At 41.2% G+C, this 20,634-nt stretch overlaps 1 protein-coding gene across 2 annotated transcripts in view; it reads left to right on the top strand.

The window, feature by feature from the left end:
- Window positions 1–12,717: 12,717 nt before the first annotated feature.
- NAP1L1 (nucleosome assembly protein 1 like 1) overlaps window positions 12,718–20,634 on the top strand; it is a 36,161-nt gene continuing 28,244 nt past the window's right edge. For both annotated transcript variants that reach the window (XM_066368527.1, XM_066368529.1), the window contains exon 1: window positions 12,718–12,871. The gene's annotated coding sequence lies outside the window, so the exon portion shown is untranslated. The remainder of the gene's footprint in view (window positions 12,872–20,634) is intronic.

Consider the following 20,634-nt stretch of genomic DNA (forward strand, 5'->3'; position numbering starts at 1 on the left):
TCTCATTTTTTTTTTAATTTTTGAGTCTCTTTCTTCTTCTCTCTGTTGTGCCTCAAGTTGCTTGTCTTCTATTTCACTAATCCTCTCTTCTATCTGACCTGTTCTATTAGCTAAGCTTGTTACTTCGTTTTTCAGCTCGTGAATTGAGTTTTTCATCTCTGTTTGATTTGTTTTTATAGTTTCAATTTCCTTGGACATATATTCTTTGTGTTCATTGAGTTGTTTTCTGAGCTCCCTAAATTGCCTTTCTGTGTTTTCTTGTATATCTCGGAGGATTTTTAGGATTTCTATCTTGAATTCTCTGTCATTTAGCTCCAAGGTTTCCAATATATTAAATTTTTTCTCCATAGATTTTTCCTCATCTTGCTGTGTTACCTCTCTTTCTTTTGTATCCATGATATTCGATTTTCTCTTCCTTAATGGCATCTGAGGGTGGTTTTGTTGATAGTATTAATGAGATTTAATAAAGAATAAAAAGTTAAAAAAAATAAAAAAATAATAAAAAAAATAAAAAATCGAAAAGAGTTTTTTTTAAAAAAAATTAATAATGAAATAAAGAAAAATAAAATAAAATAAAAATTTTTTAAAAAGGAAATTATTCCCCCCCTCCTTTTTTCCTCTCCTCTCCTCTCCCCTCTTTCTTGAGAAAATCTTGTGGTGAAGTGTGAATTATAACAAACAATGCCTGTGATGGAGGGCCTGAATTGGGGAAAAGTAATAAAGGGGCAAAAAAAAAAAAAAAAGAAAAAAAAAGAAAAAAGAAAAAAAAAAGAGCGTATGGACCCACAAAAAGCAAATAAGGAAAAAATTTGGGTCAAGAATTAAATGATTTGCTTTTAGGTGTTGGTTGTCTAAGAGTTATGATGAGAGGAATAAGAGGAAAACAGAAAAATGGGGGGACAAATTAAAAAATTACTATTGTATTTAGTGGAACAAGAACTAGATAAAATGGAGAGCCAGGGATGGGAGCACTGCTAGTGAGTTAAAAAAAACCCAACATGCCACAAACATAAGTTTGAGTCCCAGATAAGATAATTTGTTTGTTATTGAGGTTTGAATGAGAGGAGATGTAAAGGAGAAAGGAAGAAACTAATATAGAGGGAGAAAAGAAAGAGAGAGATAGAAAAAAAGAGGGAACCACTAAAAGAAGAAAAAAGAAAGGAGAGAGAGAGAGAGAGAGAGTTAAGGGTTTTGGAGTGCAACCCTCATAGAGAGAAAGGAAGAGAAGAGAAAAGATAATGGGAGATGTAACACTTATGGGTAGTGTAGTTCAAGGAGAGGAGAGAGTAATACCGGCAGAGAGTTAATCGGCCAAATTGGAGGAGGAAAAAAAGTATCAAGAATGAAGATAAGAGAAACAAACGAACAAATATAATAGAATGGGATAGGTTATAAAGTCTGCATATTCTTGATTTTGAGAGGTTATCTTCTTGCTTTTTCTTTTCTCTCCCTCTTCCTGGTCAGTGACTCTGTACCCCGGGTTCTGCCCCTTTGGCACGCTCAGGTAGAGTTTTGCAGTTGATAAGTCTCTATGGCAATGTCATGTATTGTGCTTTAGTCTCATTGGCAGTCGAGGCTCATTAGCATTTATAGGCTCCAACAGTGAGAGAGTCCGTGTTCCTAGAGCCTTTCTCCTAGTCTTTCCTTCCTCAATTAGTAGCCTGATAATCCAGCTATGGGGTTGCTGCTGCCTCTGCCTGGATAGTAAGAGGCTCAAAGAGCTGGCAACTCCCCACTCTATTTCCACTCAGCACAGGGCTCTGGGTAAGGCTCAGTCAGTCAGAGCTGCTTGCATAATCAGGCGGGCTTTCCGCCCACTCAAAGACCTCTGGCTCTGCCACTCTGTCCGGTAACACAGGCGGGCACCCACTTCCAGGGCGCTTGGAGGAAACTCTCACTCACTGTCTGTGCGCGCAGACCAGGATATCCGGCCAGCAGTCTCACGCTCTGAGTGAAATCCCCAACTGCAGGGAAAAGTTGCAGCATTGGAATTGAGTCTCGCTCCGTCCCCGTGCGCAGCTTTTGCAAGGCGCTGGGGCGGCCCAAGATTCCACTTTGGCCCACACAAAGGCCCCTGACTCTGCCCCTCTGTGCGATAACACGGGCGTGCACTGCCGAGGCACTTGGAGGAATCTCTCATTCACTATCTGCGCGCGCAGACCAGGATATGAGGCCGGCCGTGTTTCCCTCTGAGTGAAACCCCCTCCAGCACGGAAAATCTTACCGTTGGAATTAGTTCTCACTCCCTCCCATGCATGGCCCTCCCAGGGCGCTGGGGCTGCCCAGAGACTCTGCCCTCGGCCCACAGAAAGGCCCCTGACCCTGCCTCTCCGTGGGGCAACACGGGCACCCACTCCTGGGGCCTAGGAGGAAATCTCTCGCCCACTAACTGCGCGCACGCCAACCAGGAGACCGGGTAAAATGGCCACCCCGTTTGTCTTTCTTTGTTTGGGTTTGGCGCGAGTGTTAGCTTGTATTGCCCGGGTTGCCACAGGATCAGTTTTTCCTCGGCTTGGATCTCCGTGCCACAGCCTGGTTCGGCCGTTTGTGCCGCGGCCTGGATCTATTCACCCCCTTTGCCCGCCTCAGTTTCTATATTCACAGTTACCAGAGAAAGCCGCCCTGTTTAGGTTAGTGAGGAAGGCGGAGCATTTCTTACTCCCTATTTCCTTCGGGGTTTGGTTATATATTTAGCCAATTTTTCACTCGACCATACCTTTGGGTGTATTGCGAAGCATCTGGAGGCTCCAAGTATAGTTTTTTCTGTTTCTGATTGAAGATCTTGTTGAGTTTTGGGGGAGATTTATCGGTATCGCTTCCTACCCCGCCATTACTCTGACGTCATCCGCCAATGAACTTTTTGACAACTTTTCAGACAAAGACAAGATAATCAAATGAATAAAAGACATAGCTCTGTAGGCAAGATGGTTCACAATTGTACCATCATGATAGCAAATCAAATTGAGGCAACACAAGTGAAGGACATACATGCAGCACCATTCTTTTCTCTCGCTTTGGATGAGTCAACAGACTTAAGCCATTGATGCCAGTTCAGCATGATTGCAAGGTATGCTGTTGGTGACACACTATGTGAGGAAAGTCTTGCTGTTTTGCCTATGAAAGAGACAACAAGAGGGGAGGATTTATTCAAGTCTTTCACTGAGTTCGCTAAAGAAAAAAAATCTACCAATGGATAAACTTATTTTGGTGTGTACTGATGGTGCTCCGTGCATGGTGGGGAAAAACAGGATTCATTGCGCTTCTTCATGAACATGAAAAGAGACCCATCCTAAGTTTTCACTGCATCCTACATCAGGAGGTGCTTTGTGCTCAGATGTGTGGCGAGCAGCTTGGTGAGGTGATGTCGCTGGTCATTTGGGTGGTCAACTTTATTGTTGCCCAAGCTTTAAATGATCGCCAGTTTAAAACACTGCTGGATGAAGTTGGGAATAATTATCCTGGTCTGCTTCTGCACAGCAGTGTGCATTGGTTGTCAAGATGGAAGGTGCTCAGCCATTTTGCGGCTTGTCTGAGCGAAATCCAGACTCTTCTTGAAATGAAAAACATCGAGCATCCTCAGTTAGCTAACACTGAATGGCTCCTGAAGTTCTATCTTGTGAACATGACTGAACATCTGAACCAGCTCAATGTGAAAATGCAAGGCGTTGGAAATACAGTCTTATCCCTTTAACAAGCAGTGTTTGCATTTAAAAACAAGCTGGAACTCTTCATTGGGGACACTGAAATAGGTTGTTTACTACACTTTGTAAAACTGGCAGAGTTTAAGGATGCATGCACAGCAAGTGTCCCTGCTCAACATCTTGATCTCCAGCAGCTAGCGGGCTTCACATCTAATCTCCTGCAGTCATTCAAAGCACGCTTTGGAGAATTTTGTGAGTGCACTCGTCTTTTTAAGTTCATCACCCATCCACATGAGTGTGCAGTGGACAGAGCCGACCTAAGTTACATCCTCAGTGTTTCTGTCAGAGATTTTTGAGCTATAAGCTTCTGACCTGAAGGCCTCAGACATGTGCGTGAATAAGTTCAAGTCACTGAATAAAGATTTGGAAAGACTTGCACAACAGCAAGCAGAGTTGGCGAGCACACACAAGAGGGCAAAATGAAAAAACTTCAACCCGGAGACCAGCTGATTGTCAAAACTTGGAAAACGCTTCCTGTCACATACCACACACTGCAGCATGTGAGTATTGCTGTACTGACCATGTTTGCCTCTACGTATGCATGTGAGCAGTCTTTCTCACATCTAAAGAATGTTAAGACCAACCTATGATCACGTTTAATGGATGGAAGTCTCAACGCCTGCATGAAGCTTAACCTCACCATGGGTCAACCAGACTACAAAGCTATCAGCAAAACCATGCAGCACCAGAAGTTGCATTAATGGTAAGAAGTACTTTATTTATCATTGGTTAGCAACAGCATAACAACGTTATTAAAAAGAATTCAGAGACTTATTGTACTTTAAAAGTGTTGGTCTTACATAAAATGCACACATTTACTTGTATTTAGTGTTAAACGTATTGTATGGCTCTCACGGAATTATATTTTAAAATATGTGGCATTCATGGCTCTCTCAGCCAAAAAGGTTCCCGACCCCTGCTCTAAATCATTCAGAAAAACAGTATTTTTTAATAAAATAAGGTTTATTAAACTATTAAAATAAGTTTTATCCTAAATAATAACTGACATTTTTTTTTACTATAACATGATGCTGATTCAAAGTGCTTTTATAAATTAGTTCATTTGATCCTGTAGGCAATAGAATGGCAGGATTTACTAAACTAGTTTTATCAAAAAAAAATACAATAGAGAATTTAATGACTTGACCACCGCCAAACAACTAGTTGGCAACACTGTCACAACCTTGTCTCCATCTCCTGAATCCTAGATAGGTGACTTTTCAGGCTATTTCATTATGGCCCTTCCCTAACTGCCCGTCCAATGAATTTCAGTGGGATTATTTAACCACACAGCTTCTGTGCACAGCCTCCTAGGGTAGTATGAGAGTCACCGTTGTGAAATCCTAGGAGTTCACAAACCCGGACTCAGACCTCAGTCCAGGTTTAGCTACGTGGGGTAAGAGGACCTGCTTTGTGGGAAGAACTAGAAAGGAGATAAGGCAGTAGGGAATGTTATGGAGGAGCCTCCATTTCCCTGACCATGGGTTTCTGTGTGGAATGACCTCCACCAGAAAAACCTGCTTTACTCTCCCCATCTGGATTGTTTATCCCCAGGGCCAAAGGAGTGATGCATCTGATTGGGGCATTTGGGAGAAAGGGCTGGGCAGCACTTTGTGTCCAGGTCTGCATTCTGCCTTGCTGTGGGTGCAGAGGGCCTGTGTCTGTGGGGAGGATTTTGTTGTTAGAGAGGAAGTCCACTGCAAACACAAAGCCACGTTCTCCAAGCTGGCTTATCTGCAGGAAAGGTGCTGCTATGATTTTCATGTGCCTGCCTCCTTTCAATTGATTCCAAACTCAAGCAGGAAAAATAGATTTTATTTATAACCCAACACACAGATTCCTTTGCTTTTGTCATTCATAGAAGAAGGAGTCCTAAATTCATTGAAAAATTGTATCTGAGCAAATCTATAAATATTTTTTGATATGTGAACCAAGTTTTACCTTGGTGTAAAAAATGCATCATTATAAATCTAAACGGGTATTGCTTTCCTACAAAAACCACAGTGTTTGTTGGTGGTGGCTTTGCTAAAATTCGATATTTCAGAAGCTTCAAAATGACGTAAGAGCAAACTGAATTTAACAAACACCAGAAGAAGTAAAATAACAATTAGTGTGCTAATAAAATATCACTAAAATTGGGAAATGGAAGTAAAATACTTCTACTTTTACATTAGAGTCATTAAAGTAATTAGTTGTAAGAAAGTGCTAGGATTCTTCTCAAGTGCTAATTTTTGATACAGAAAACTCATAGCCCATTTGAACTTTGAAAAATTATTCCTTGAACTTGTTATAGTTCTTATTACTGAAGTCTGGGAACTCTTCCACCCGAGGGAATCAGTACATCAACTGTGGCAAGAACAGACAGATAGTTCCTGCCCCTTCACCGTCCTATGCTGGCGTCTCAGACACCACTCTCCTCTGCCTTTTCTTCTACTCCAGGGGTCCCCAAACTTTTTACACAGGGGGCCAGTTCACTGACCCTCAGACTGTTGGAGGGTCGGACTATAAAAAAACCCATGAACAAATCCCTATGCACACTGCACATACCTTATTTTAAAGTAAAAAAATAAAACGGGAACAAATACAATATTTATAATAAAGAACAAGTAAATTTAAATCAACAAACTGACCAGTATTTCAATGGGAACTATGGGCCTGCTTTTGGCTAATGAGATGGTCAATGTCTGGTTTTATATTTGTCACTGCTAGCTGTAACAAGATATGACGTGCTTCCGGAGCTGTGACATGTGCATCCCGCGTCACCAGAAGTAGTACTGTACATGAGCGACGCCGCGCTTTGCTTCCGCATCCTGTGCTCCCCTCACTGACCACCAACGAAAGAAGTGCCCCTTCTGGAAGTGCGGCAGGGGCCGGATAAATGGCCTCGGGGGGCCGCATGCGGCCCGCGGGCCATAGTTTGGGGACCCCTGTTCTACTCCAGCTCGTTCTTGCTGTCTCTTCCACCAACTCTTCAAATGCTGGAGTTCCTGATCCTCTTGTTTTCTTCTTAGTTTTTGCATGGACATCCTCCTCTACACCACTTACATTGAGGCCTTCTAAATTCATACTCGCCCCCCAAATTCTTCTTCTGAAACTGCACATTCAAATTCCTAACTGCTGGAGGTATCACAGCTATCTCAGACATAGTGTATCTAGAACTCAACTCATTTTATGCACTTCTCCCAAATTGAAAGATTTCATAAGAAGTCAGCTTCTCTTGAAAAGTAGGAAAATCTGGTAATACCGAACCCATGTGACAACTGGCTGGAGGTCATAGCTGCCTCCTCTCAGTGAAGCCTGTTCTCTCCTACTGGACACAATCCCAACCACTCCTGATGTCCTGCCCCTGGCTGACTTCACACAATATATCCTTCTCCTGGCAACTGTAGATGCTTGACTTTGTGACCACTGAGCTGGGCCATACCAGATCATCTGCTCAACTAAGAAATGAATTAAAAAAACATATAGCACCACTCTTTTCTATTCGGGCTGGAATTACTTAATTTTATTGAATCCTGGCTCCATCAATTACTAAACTGATTGCAACTTTGCATGAGTTACTTAACCTCTCTATGCCTCAGTGACTTTATCTATGACATAGTGATAATAATATTAGTGACCTACAGGGTTGTTGTGAGAGTTAAATGAGCTAAAACATGTAGCCAGCTTAGAACAGTAAGCCATAGTGTTCGCTGTCTTAGCTCCTGCTGTTTGTTACTCTCTTCTGGATTTTTGTAACATGTTTTTTTGTTTGTTTGTTTGTTTTTTAAAGTTTATTTTATTGATTTTAGAGACGAAAGGAGAGAGAGGGAGAGAGAAAAGAACATTGATCTGTTTCCTGTATGTGCCCTGACCAGGGATCGAACTGATAACCTCTGTGCCTCAGCATGATGCTCTAACCAACCGAGCTATCCAGTCAGGGCTGTAACATGTTTTTTAAAACTGTTTCTAAAAGAGATTGTTTCATAGGATTTTCGAAAGTGGATTTAATCTGGTTCATAACCTGTAAAGAATACAATCTTGTGTGAAACTATGTACATGTATTTTTTCATTACTAAGAAATGACATTTTCGGAGTTCAAGAGGTTAGAGAGAATGATAGGCCCAAAGCGAACGAACACTTGATACTGACATATTTCATGACTTGACCAGAGGTTTTCTATATACGAAATCCATGCCCAGCCAAAGGCGGAAGTCATTGTTTGAATGGTTTTGTATTCCACATGAATTTCCTACATGACCTTGAACTAGACCAAAATTTTTTCCATATGGCTGTTCTCTTGCCAGGAATGCTATCCTGCTTTTGTCACACAGCAAGTTCTTACTTCCCCTTTAAGTTTTGTTTTCAGTGTCACTTCTGTGACATCTTTTCTGATGCTCTCTTCTCTATTATTAGCGCTTACATTGAATTGTAACTGCTTATTTACATGTCTGGGTTTTTTGGAGTGAATTCTTTGAATACTGAGCTATCTTATGCATTTAACTAGAAAGGATGTAATTACAGGCTAGGCTGCCTGGATTCAAATCCCACCTCTGCCACTTATGGGCTATGTGGCCTAGGGACAGGTTCTGGATCTCTCTTTACCTCAATTTCCTCATCGACAACATAGGGATAGTAATAGTATCTCATAGGGTTGTTGTGATAATTAAATGAGATAATATTTATAAAACTCTATAGCACAGTTTCTGGTAATAGAAGACATTTAATAAATGTTAATGATTATTGTTGCTGTTGACTTGATTTTCAAAATTTTATTTCCTTATTTCATCTCATTTTCTTTGCTCAAATTTACTGTGCTACAACTGATGACAAATCTAATTTTACTATTCTTCACTCCTTCTAATCTAAGCTAATCCTTCCAAATATGAATCACAATTTTATCTGTAAAGATAGAACATTGAGAAATGAAATATATTGAATGTCTAGTATTGGCAAAAGGTACAGTCACATTCCATTAAAAAAAAAAAAAAGAAGAGGAAACTGATTCCGTAACTCCTTCCCAGTCCCTGATAAGACCCTTCTAGATAAATAAATCAATTCCCTTTTTCTTCTGTACTCCACTCTCGATTCCCTCTTATATCCATTACAATGTATTTAATATATATTTGTATTTAATTAGCACATTGTATGTAAATAGTATGTAGAAATAAACATCTGGCTGCTGGGCATTCTTACAGCTCCTGGAGTGTCACTGCTTCTAGACCCTCCCAATGGAACAAAGCTGAGAAATATATGTATATATACTAACCTCTATATGCATAAACCATCTAGCTATGGACATGAATTCATACTGATATCTCTGACCCCAATCCAGTACCACAGGGATCATTGTAGTTGTAACTTTTTCTCTGATAATGAGACACCTGGCTCCCATTATCTATAATTATTTACTTATTTGTTTGACCCTAGTATTATCGGTTAACTTGTGCCCTCTCAAACTTTATATGTTGAAGTGCGACCCTTAGGTACTGCATAGTGTGATCTTTTTTTTTTTTGTATTTTTCTGAAGCTAGAAACGGGGAGAGACAGTCAGACAGACTCCCGCATGCACCCGACCGGTATCCACCCGGCACGCCCACCAGGGGGCAATGCTCTGCCCACCAGGGGGCGATGCTCTGCCCCTCCTGGGCGTCGCTCTGCCGCGACCAGAGCCACTCTAGCGCCTGGGGCAGAGGCCAAGGAGCCATCCCCAGCGCCCGGGCCATCTTTGTTCCAATAGAGCCTCGGCTGCGGGAGGGGAAGAGAGAGACAGAGAGGAAGGAGAGGGGGAGGAGTGGAGAAGCAGATGGGAGCTTCTCCTGTGTTCCCTGGCCGGGAATCGAACCCGGGACTTCTGCATGCCAGGCCGGCGCTCTACCACTGAGCCAACCGGCCAGGGCCTTCATAGTGTGATCTTACTTGGAGATAATCTTTACAGAGGTAAGGGGTAAGCAAATTAAAATGAGGTCATTAAGGTGGGGCCTAATCCAATATTACTGGTGACCTTATAAAAATAGGAAATTTGGACACAGATATGTACACAGAGGGAAGATGATATGAGGACATAGAGAGAAGACAGATATCTACAAGACAAATAGAAAGGCCTGGACCAGATCGCTCACAGCCTTCAGAGGGGACCAACCCTACCAACACCTTGATTTCAGACTGCTAGTCTCCAGAATTGTGAGACAATAAATTTCTGTTGCTTGAACCACCCAGATTGGAACTTTGTTATGGTAGCCATAGCAAACTAAAACAGATTTCATAGTAGACAGGTAAATTAGTTTGTAATTCTTAATACTTATCCCTATGAGAAACAAATTTACTAAATAAAGTACCGTGTTTATTCAGAGCTCTTTTTGCCTTCCTCTTATATTCTCTAGTCAAAACATTGATTTCCAAAGTCATTTTATTTTTCACCTACCCCTTCAGTGAGGTTATATTGTATATGTGTAATAAGTACAGTTAGATTAATTTGTCACAGTCTCTATTCTATCCTAGGATCCCACAACATCCTGGTTGATTTTTTAAAATTTGAATACAGCAAATGGATTTTGACAAATTGATAAAGTATGTAGGTACCCAATATCTGTAGAGTATAGAATAGTTCCATTACCTCCCTCTGTGGTATATTTGAAGTCAACTCCTTATTCCCTCTGAAACCCTGCCAACCACTGATGTTTTCTATTCCTATAATTTTGCCTTTTCTCTATGGAATTATACAATATGTAGCCTTTCAAATCTGGCTTCTTTCACTGAGCAAAAAATGCATTTAAGATTCATCCATGTTGTTGAGTAAATTAGTAGCTTTTTTTTTTTAAATTTTCTGAGTAATTTGCATTGTATCGCTATTTGTTTACCTGTGGAAAGACATCTTTATTGCCTCTAGTCTGGGGCAATTTGAGATAAAGTTGCCATAGGTATTCACCTCCAGGTGTGTGTGTGTGTGTGTGTGTGTGTGTGTGTGTGTGTGTACATCAGTTTTAAATTCATACCCAGCTATTTCATTCCTGGGTATTTACCCAAGTGAATGTAATATACTGCCAAACTGTCTTCCAAAATGATTGTATCATTTTGCATTGATACCAGCAATGAATGAGAGTTTCTATTGTTACAAATTTTTACCAGTGTTTCATACTATCAGTTTTTTTTAATTTGAGCATGTTTAATAGGTGTGTAATGATGTAATGATGTCTAATTGTGGTTCTACTCTGCAAGCTCTGCATATTACGATTCATTCTTGTTGCCATATTGTAACAATTTCTTTATTCATTATGATCTCAAGGATTTCAATATTTCGTTACTTTCTTTTTACCAGCAAACTTTTATTGATGAGGACAAATAGTATCCAAACACCATCCAAACTATATCCAAAAATCTTGCATAGACCCTGAAGATACAGCATAGCAGGCAGAGCAGATTGGACCTGACCAAGGCAGAGCAGTGCTTTCTAGCTAGAAAGGGGCCTCCCCTGTGCTGTTTTTTCCTTTTTAAGTGAAGGGGATATAGAGACAGACTCTCACATGTACCCCATGGAGGGAATCTACCCTGCAATCCACAACACACCCTCTTCCTCTGGGGCCAATGCTCAACCCAGCTATCTTTATGACCTAAGGCTTAAGCTGGGACCCACCCAGCCCTGGGGGTGGGGGGTAACTCTCTAACCAAACCAATGAAGGCACTGGCTATAAAGGGTAAGAGAGAGAGAAGAGAAAAAGGGAGGGGAAGAGAAGCAGATAGCTGCTTCTCATATGTGTCCTGACCAGAATCCAACCTGGGACATCTATCTATATGGTGGGGGAGGAGGCTTTATGCACTGAGCAACCAGCTAGGGCCTACCTGTGCTGTTTCATAATTGAGCTGTAACACTGTTGAGCTGCTCCAGGTACTGTATCACAATTGAGCTGTTTGCATAGTTTCCTTCTTCACTGAACCCCAAATTGAAGTTTGTTGGCTCCAATTAGACCCTTCATTGGTTGACAAAACTACCTTATGTTTTTCAAACAAAAAAATTTGAGTGGCCTTCTTTTACATTTTGGCAAATCTCTCTAATGTCTGGTTTAACAGCAGATGACTGCATCCTAACATCTGCTTTTGTTTTCAATGTTTCCATATCACATGTCATGTAGCCTTTGGAAAATGCCACTGGGAGAGAATGAGAGTGCAAAAGCAAATAACTTTTTAGTAAGTACTATTGCAGAAATACTTTTGACCTCCCTTTGAAAGGGTTTTGGGATCCGGATCACTCTTTGGGAACCTTTGTTTTAAGAGTGAATATTACTCGATGAAGCATCAGTTGAAAAATGGCCATGCCCTTTCTCAGTCCTGAGGACTTACATAGGATTTACTTTTTCAGAGAGATGAAATAAGACTACCCTCACTATACAGCTTCCAGAGAATACACAAATATGCCTATTTCATCCATCAGAAGAATTGAAGCAAAAATGTGGGATCTCACGTCCAGTAAAAAGATGTTGGGGTACAGATACGAGGAGTACTCCAGGAAGCCAGTGAGATCCACCTTTGGGAGAAGCAGAACCTATAGAGGCCGCCGCGGAGGTGGTCAGGAGGAAGGAGCTGTTGTTCTTAGGTGGGAAATGGGCAGGGAGAGAAAACGGTTACGCCGGAAGGGGAGTTGCAGAAATTCGCCTCGGACCGGGACGGGAACTAAACAGCGCTCGCTACCACGCTGCGGCGAGCTGGGACCAGACGCGGCCCCCCAGCCCGTACATTTTCACCCCTCCCTGTATCACGTCGAGGGGAGCGAGGCGGACAGCGGCAAGCAGCGCGGGTTAGGGCCCTTCCCGGGAACGAAAGGGGTTGAAATTTCCTTTCCAGAGCAGCGGGTAAAAGAGAGATGTCCGCTGCGTAGAGGGGGGCGGAAGAGAACGGAGGAACCCAAGCTGGGCGCAGAGGGTGTGGAGGTCATCAGGGAAGAAGGACGGCCCTGTTGCTATGCAACGCGTCCTGGGCCCGCCTCCCGCTCGCGTTGCTAGGAGACGACGAGGCCGGGGGGAGGGCGGCAGAGCTGGCCCTACGTGCTGACGCTAATTATATATGAGCGCGAGCGGCGGGCTCTTGGGTCTTTTTTAGCGCCATCTGCTCGCGGCGCCGCCTCCTGAGCCTCCCGCCGCTTCCCTGAGTCACTGACTGCGCAGCTCCGGCCGCCTGGCTCCCCGTGCTAGCCATCGGTAACGGATGGGGGCCTGAAGGAGAAGGGGGACGTAATGTCGGCTGGGCGGTCGGCGCGGAGGGCAGGGACGGAGGGACAGGACACCGAGAGCCGGGGCCGCGGGCTCCCCAGGCCTCCCGGTTTGTTCTGTGAGGCCAAAGCCGGAGCCGTACGTGGAGTTTCGACCCTGTAGTCCGAGAGGCCCTCGTAGCTTTTCGGAGGGGACGGCTGAGGGGATGCGGGGCTTGGTGCGGCCTGGGCGGGCCGGGAGCCGTGCGCGGCAGCGCCGAGGGACTCCGAGCTCCACCGGCTTCCCCGCGCGGACGGGGGCGAGGCCACGGCGTCTCCGGGCGCCTGGCTGAGGGGTGCGGGCCAGGCTGAATGCATAGCCTACTGCTGCCTCGATGTCCCCGTTTCCTCAAAATCGATACCCGGAGGAGGCCGCTGGGGGGGATGGAAAGAACGGCGGAGGCTGCGAATTCCGATGGGAGGGAGGAGCTGTGAAGGGACGAGGCCCGGGGCGGGGAGGGGGCGGGGAGGCCGCGAGGCTCCTGGGCTCTCCGCCCACTGGGGGCGGTGACCGCGCTGGGCGGGGAAACCCCCGGCGCTTCCCTCGACACGTGGCCGCCGCCTGGGACCGCTCGGAGACCCCGCAGCTTCAGTTATCCTCGTTGAAACTTGTGGAGATGGTGGGATGTTAAAATGAATAGTGAACAATAAGTCCAGCCCTTGGCTTTCGCTTTTAACCTGCTTCTCTTTAGTCTTAATCTTTTTATTGGTACAGGAGGAAAGGGTGACTGTCAGGTGATGGATGGTGAAGCAGGGCCTCCATTGCTAGAATTTTAAAGAATTGATGTGTGTGAGCGCTTGTTAGCTATTCTTAATCAAAGCTTTTTGTGTGTACCTCAAGAACAGTGAGAATGAGGATGAGTGTCTTGACCAGGCTTTTATTTGGGGAGAATTTATCCTAATCACCCCTAAATATTCTGTGGTGCTAATTCGAAAGGATTTGTCTCGCAATGTCTTTAATTTTTCTAGGGTTTCCTTTGCTTTCTTACAAGTTAGTTCCTTTATTTAAGTTCCCAGATAAGACACTTAACTAGCTGTTTTGTTTTTAAGATGAGTAGGGGTAAGGTGGAGGTGCTATGGGGTGGAATGATAGGTTAGGGTAAACTTGGCAAGCCAGGTTTTTGTAACCTGCCTTGCCAGTGCTGCCACTTCAAAAAATGAGGTGGTTAAGGGACACAGGGAATGAGGTCTCATCTGGGAGGGCTAGACTTTCAATACAGAAAATGAACTGGGTTTAGGATGTCTTCAAGGGTCCTCTATTTTAGGTATCACTGTCTCATTAGTTATTTTTGTAAGGACTGTGCTTTAAACATTAAAAATACTGATTACCTGGTTTCAGAAGAGCTGAGCTGTAAAATGAAATTTGTCATTTTTGAAAATAGGTAGCATCAAGTTAACCTTTTCAACTTAGCATTTAGTTCCTATTTTCTTGTTAGCTTTAATACTACTTCTTACAGTATACTTATTTTACTTTGGAAGTAATACACATTACCTTTGGATAAGGGGAAAATTTTACACTGTATGTAAGTCCTCACCTCATAGGTTTGTGGGCTTTAAGTAAAACAATGTATAAGGAAACCAGTTTACCATAGGCTAATCAATATAAACAAGAGGTGAGATCCTACATCACCTAATCACCTTTACAATGAAACAACATTGAAACGGGCTTTACCTCAAAACCATGATGTTCGAGGACCTGCTGTACATAAAGTTAACTTATTTAAAACTGACGGGAGGTTAATGAGTTCTCCAGAGATCTTCTGGAGTATTAAGTCTCAGGTGCTTGTTCAAAGTTGTCCAAGTTCAAATGCCTCAAAATCTAAAATGTGTGGTTTATTTTTTAGGAAGTCTGGAGGGTAGATGGAACTAGACATCGATTGATAGGTCGGCTTGGACATCTGATATTAAAACCTTGACTTCATAGATTGACTCTTTAGGTCAATATTATATTAATTTGATAAATAGCATTTTAAAGATTCACCATATCTGTTTGAAAATCTCTAAATTTTGTCTGTACCAAAACTAATTTAGTAATTTAGAGTCATATTTAACATTCTTTACATGAACCTGTTACAGTGGTGATAATAAGTTCCATTTCATACTGATTTCATCTCAATAAGTTCTTCACTTGTTGGGCAGAGTAGGGATTAGAAGGTGAGAGCTATTCTTTTCCCTCATCCTTGTTCATTGACAGCAGACCACGAGATCACATTACTGGGCTTGCCACAGAAGGTAGGCTGTGTACTTCAGAATGTTTGTATATTTTATTTATATATATATATAAATTATTTTATTTATATATATAAATATAAATTATTTTACTTATATATATATAAATATAAATTATTTTATTTATATATATATATAAATTTATTGGGCTTTTTTTTTTTTTTTTTTTTTTTTAGGAGGGAGAGAAACATTGATTTATTATTCCACTCACTAATGCCGTCATTGATTGATTCTTGTATGTGTCCTGACCAGGGATTGAACCCACAACCGTGGCATTTTGGGAACCAACTGAGCCACCTGGCCAGGGCCTTGTATATTTTGATTTTTATTGGGAAAGGGGGGGTGTAATTTTGAAGAGTATTATTTTGGGTTATATTCTAAGATAAAAGGGGTATAGAAGAGCACAGCAGGTAAATATAACAGCACTTATTGGGTGATTATTCAGGCAATGTTTTAAATTATTCAACAAGTGTTAACTGGTTTAATACTCCTGGAGGTAGGTAGTATGACCATTTTAATGAGGAAACTAAGGTACACAGTAGTTATAGCAACTTTTCCAAGATGCACAGCTGAGCAATGATGATTTAGGATGAGAATTTTGTATTGGTTTTAAAGGGATAGTTTTTATTTACTTAAATTGTTATGCTGTACATAAGTTTGGAATTCAAAAGCACTCTTACTTGGTTTCAGTGTGCTCCAAGGAAAAGCTGCAGCACTTAACAGTTAACTTTTTCCAACGTATGTCTTATTTCATGTGAATAATTTTTTTGTTTGTTTATGCTTGGGTGTGTTTATAAATGTCAGTCCAATGCAGTATGTTTCTTTGCCACTGAATCAGCTACTACTTAGGTCAGTGGTTTTCAACCACCTGTTCGTGAAAGAGTTAACCACCCTGATGTTGTATGAAGATTACAGAGTCTATAATCATTGGGTCTATAATCTTCACACTACATCAGAGTGGTTAACTCTTTCACAAACCAGTGTGTAATTTCTGGCAGACCAGCACCAGTCCTCAGACCAGCAGTTGAAAAACACTGCCTTGAATATAATGAGGTCCCTTGAACAGATGATATTGTCAACTAGGAGTCCATTTTGCTTGGGACTAAGTTGACTGATGAAAAATTGAGCATAAAGAATATTATATTTTGACTAGCAAGTTATGTTGGAGCCAAATAAAGTAGAGCCCCTAGACCACTGAAAATATCAACAGAACAGCAATGCTCGAAAGATATGTTGAAGTGCATTTGGAGTGAGATACGAGGTCAGAGGTAAAGGGAGATCTTATCCTTGGGGTAGTACTGGTTTTCTATGAACTCTTTTGCTTTAAAACGTGTGGTTTGTAATGATTGGCTTTGTCACCATGAAGTAGTAATTTTCCATAAAGGACTAGTAACTGGTTATAATAATCTATGGGGCATAGGCTGATAGGGAAGGCACCTTGGTTTTTGAAATGGTGACTGGACAGGGGTTTTAGAAGTCATTTTAATTCCTAGTTTCTTCACTTAACCTCTTGTGTGTTGCTGAGCAAGTTGCTTAATATTTTATCAGCAAATGAGAGGAAAGCCTGTGATAGTCCCCTATACAGTAGTAGGCTCTATAAATGTTAGATTTCTTTCCTTTTTGTTAAAAGTAAGGAGAACTCACTCAGAATCAGGTTTACTGTTATGATAAGTCATTTGATAGCTCATGTTGTACATCTAGCTATAATAGGATCACAAATTAATCAGTTTGTGGTTTGATTCAATTGCTTGTTATCCTCCTTTTCTCCCCTGAAAGGTTTTCTTTGTGTTTAAGTTCTCAAGTTAAGGTATGCCTTCAGTCATGATGAACCTTGTTTTTCCATTGAGATCTATATATTACACATATTGGGTAGTGAGTTGAAACTTTCATCTTATCTTTACTAATGCTTTTCCTTAGTCTTTCTCCTGATGTTAGTACAGTGATATCAGCTTTCTTTTGATTAGGATTGTATTTCACTCACAGTTTTTAATGAGGGTTTTTAGTTGATTTACATTTAATGTAATTACTATGGTGTTTAGATTTAAATCTGATTTTTTTTGTGAGTATGTGCTTTCTGTTTGTTCATCCAGTTTTTATTTTAGGTTGATGTAAAAATACATATATTTTCATTGTTTTTCTTCAGTTTTGGAACTTACATATCTTTCTAATATTTAAAGGGTCACCCTTGAAATTACAATATGTATACATAAGAACATTAGAATACTTGGATCCATTTCTTCCCCTCTTACCCTTGCCACTGATTTCATGTTGTGATAGTTTTAATTTAATAACACATTTCACAGTGGTGATATTATTTTGTTGAAAATGTTTATTTAGATATATGTAGATATCCTTTTTTGCAGCTCATTTCTTTTTTTTGTGACAGAGGGATAGATAGGGACAGACAGGAAGGGAGACAGATGAGTAGCATCAATTCTTTGTTGCACCTCCTTAGTTGTTGATTGATTGCTTTCACATAATGTGCCTTGATGGCGCAGGGGCGGGGGGGCACCACAGCATAGAAAGTGACCCCTTGCTCAAGCCAGCTACCATGGAGTCATGTCTATGATCCTGCGCTCAGGCAGTGACCTCAGGGTTCCAAATCTGGGTCCTCCGCCTCCCAGTTCAACGCTCTATCCACTGCATGCTGCCTGGTCAGGCTGCAGCTCATTTCTTATATCTTAGACCAGGGGTCCCCAAACTTTTTACACGGGGACAGTTCACTGTCCCTCAGATCATTGGAGGGCCGGACTATAAAAAAAAACTATGAACAAATTCCTATGCACACTGCACATACCTTATTTTAAAGTAAAAAAACAAAACCGGAACAAATACAATATTTAAAATAAAGAATAAGTAAATTAAAATCAACACACTGACCAGTATTTCAATGGGAACTATGGGCCTGCTTTTGGCTAATGAGATGGTCAATGTTCAGTTCCATATTTGTCACTGCTAGCCGTAACAAGTGATATGACGCGCTTCTGGAGCCATGACGTGTGCATCCCACGTCACCGGGAGTAGTACTGGGAAGTAGTACTGTATGTGAGCGAGCGACGCCACATACAGTACTCCCAGAGCACGGATGCTCCTGTGCTCCTCGACTGACCACCAATGAAAGAGGTGCCTCTTCCAGAAGTGCGGTGGGGGACTGGATAAGTGGCCTCGGGGCCGCATGCGGCCAGTAGTTTGGGACCCCTGTCTTAGACCTTCCATTTGGGATCAGTTGCCTTCTGCCTGAAGAAGGTCCTTAGAGAACTTAAAATGAGTGTGCTGGAGATGGTTTTGCCTGAAATGTATGAAGATACGATTAATTTTCATACTTAAAGAATGTTTTGACTATAATATTCTAAAATCTTACATTATTTTCAGTGTGTTAAGCTGTCTTTTGTATCTTTGAACTTAATCTACCGTATTTCCCCATGTATAAGATGTACCCTTTTCCAAGAAATTTGGGGTCTAAAAACTGGGTGCGTCTTATACAGTGGTTGTAGGGTTTTTTATTGGCATTTCCTGCTCTTTGGCACTTGTTGTCTTTTTTTCAAATTTTGGGCCCCAAAATTAATTTGCGTCTTATACATGGGGAAATACGGTAAGTCTCTTCTCTGTGCTTTTGAGACAACCACTGTTTCTAGTGCCTTGTCTTTTCACTGATACATCTGATAGAAGTGTGGGTTTCTTTTTTTATTTTTCCTGATTAGGATTTGTAGGACTGTTGTTCCTTGGTTCTGGAAAACTTGTTGCTCATAATTTCTTCAAATACTCTGTCCATTATCTCCTCTACTCCTAGAACTTGTGTTGAATCTTAGTTAGACTTTATTGTATACTAAAATGCTTTTCAACTTTGGTATTTTCTATCCTTTAGTTCTGTCATCTTCTAAGCTTGCTTCAGAGAGCTCACTCAATTCTCTCTCCAGTCATGTTTAGTCTACTCTTGAACTTGCCTATGTAGTTTGATTTCTTGTTACTTTTATAAGTTCTATTTAGTTCTTTGCTGAATTAGCTACATCATGTGTAATAGGTGACTTGTTCCTTACAGACATGGCTGCAGACATTATATTTTCAAACATAGTTAACGTGGTTGTTTTGTCTATGTTTATAGTTGTAATTTTGGAGCCTTTTTGACAATATTTAAGTCTTTGTAGACTGCTTTCTGTTGTTTTTTGTTGCCCTTATTGCTTTTGAGAATTACTTTTATGAATTATCTGAGGTCTAGGATGAAGGTACCTTTCACTTAGGTTTTGATATGCATAAGCCTAGGAACTGTCAGAAACCTCTTGAAGTTCATAGCTTGGAGTTGTGAGGGCAACACTGATAAGGTAAATTTGGAATTTTTTTCCAGGAGAACTGATTTATTGTTCCTGAGAATTCAGCACTTTGGGGTTATTACCTAATTTAGGAAGGTTACCATAGAGTCCTCACCTTAGATGGGTCCAGAGCTTTTGCTAACACTGTACTGTGGTTCAAATTTGAGATTGGCTGTTGCCCTCATGGCAAAAGTGACTTCCTTCTCCTTTTTTTATGTTTTTTTTTTTATTTTTTTTTATTTTTTTTCTTTATTCATTTTAGAGAGGAGAGAGGGAGACAGAGAGGAGAGAGAGACAGAGAGAGAAGGTGGGGAGGAGCTGGAAGCATCAACTCCCATATGTGCCTTGACCAGGCAAACCCAGGGTTTCGAACCAGCGACCTCAGCATTTCTAGGTTGACGCTTTATCCACTGCGCCACCACAAGTCAGGCTATGGGTTTTTTTTATTGATTTTTAGAGAGAATAAGTGAGAGAGCAGGCAAGAGACAGAAACATCTGTTCCTGTATGTGCCCTGACTGGGGGATTGAACTAGCAACTTCTGTGCTTGGGGACAATGCTCTACCCAACTGAGCTATCTGGCCAGTGTTGCTTATTCTTTTTTATTCTTTTTTATTCTTTTTTTTTTTTTTTTGCCTTCAGTATTGGTTTAGGAATTCCTTATTGTCTTATTAGCATTTTTCATGGTTTTAAGGTTGTAACAAATATTGTATACTTTCAGTTATTTTTCATTGGTAAAACTGATCTGCATAATCTAACTTGTCACCGCCAGGAATGGAAAATTTCTGATTTCTTAGCATTTTCATGTGGAATTAATAAAATTTCATTGATTTTAGTTGTGGGCTCTAGTAAAATAATGTATGTGTTAACCTAAACTTGTATATCTCAGTGTGATCTGATTATCTTAATACTACCTACTTCAGAAGCTCAGTTTCTTGTTTAGAATACAGATTTTTGGGTCTGCTCCATCAGATTTGATTATTCAGAATCTGAGTGTGGGAATCTCTCTTTTTCAAAATAAACTATTTGTAATTTTAGGTTTATAGAGAAGTTGTAGAGATAGTTCAAAGAGTTCCCATAAACCCCTAAACCAGTTTCCCCTAATGTTAACATCTTATATTACAGTAGTATATTTACTGATTATTCTGTACATTTGTCAGAACTGAAGGAATGTTTCTT

The sequence above is a fragment of the Saccopteryx leptura genome, chromosome 2 (genome assembly GCF_036850995.1).
Source record: "Saccopteryx leptura isolate mSacLep1 chromosome 2, mSacLep1_pri_phased_curated, whole genome shotgun sequence".
In the NCBI taxonomy this organism is placed as follows: domain Eukaryota; kingdom Metazoa; phylum Chordata; class Mammalia; order Chiroptera; family Emballonuridae; genus Saccopteryx; species Saccopteryx leptura.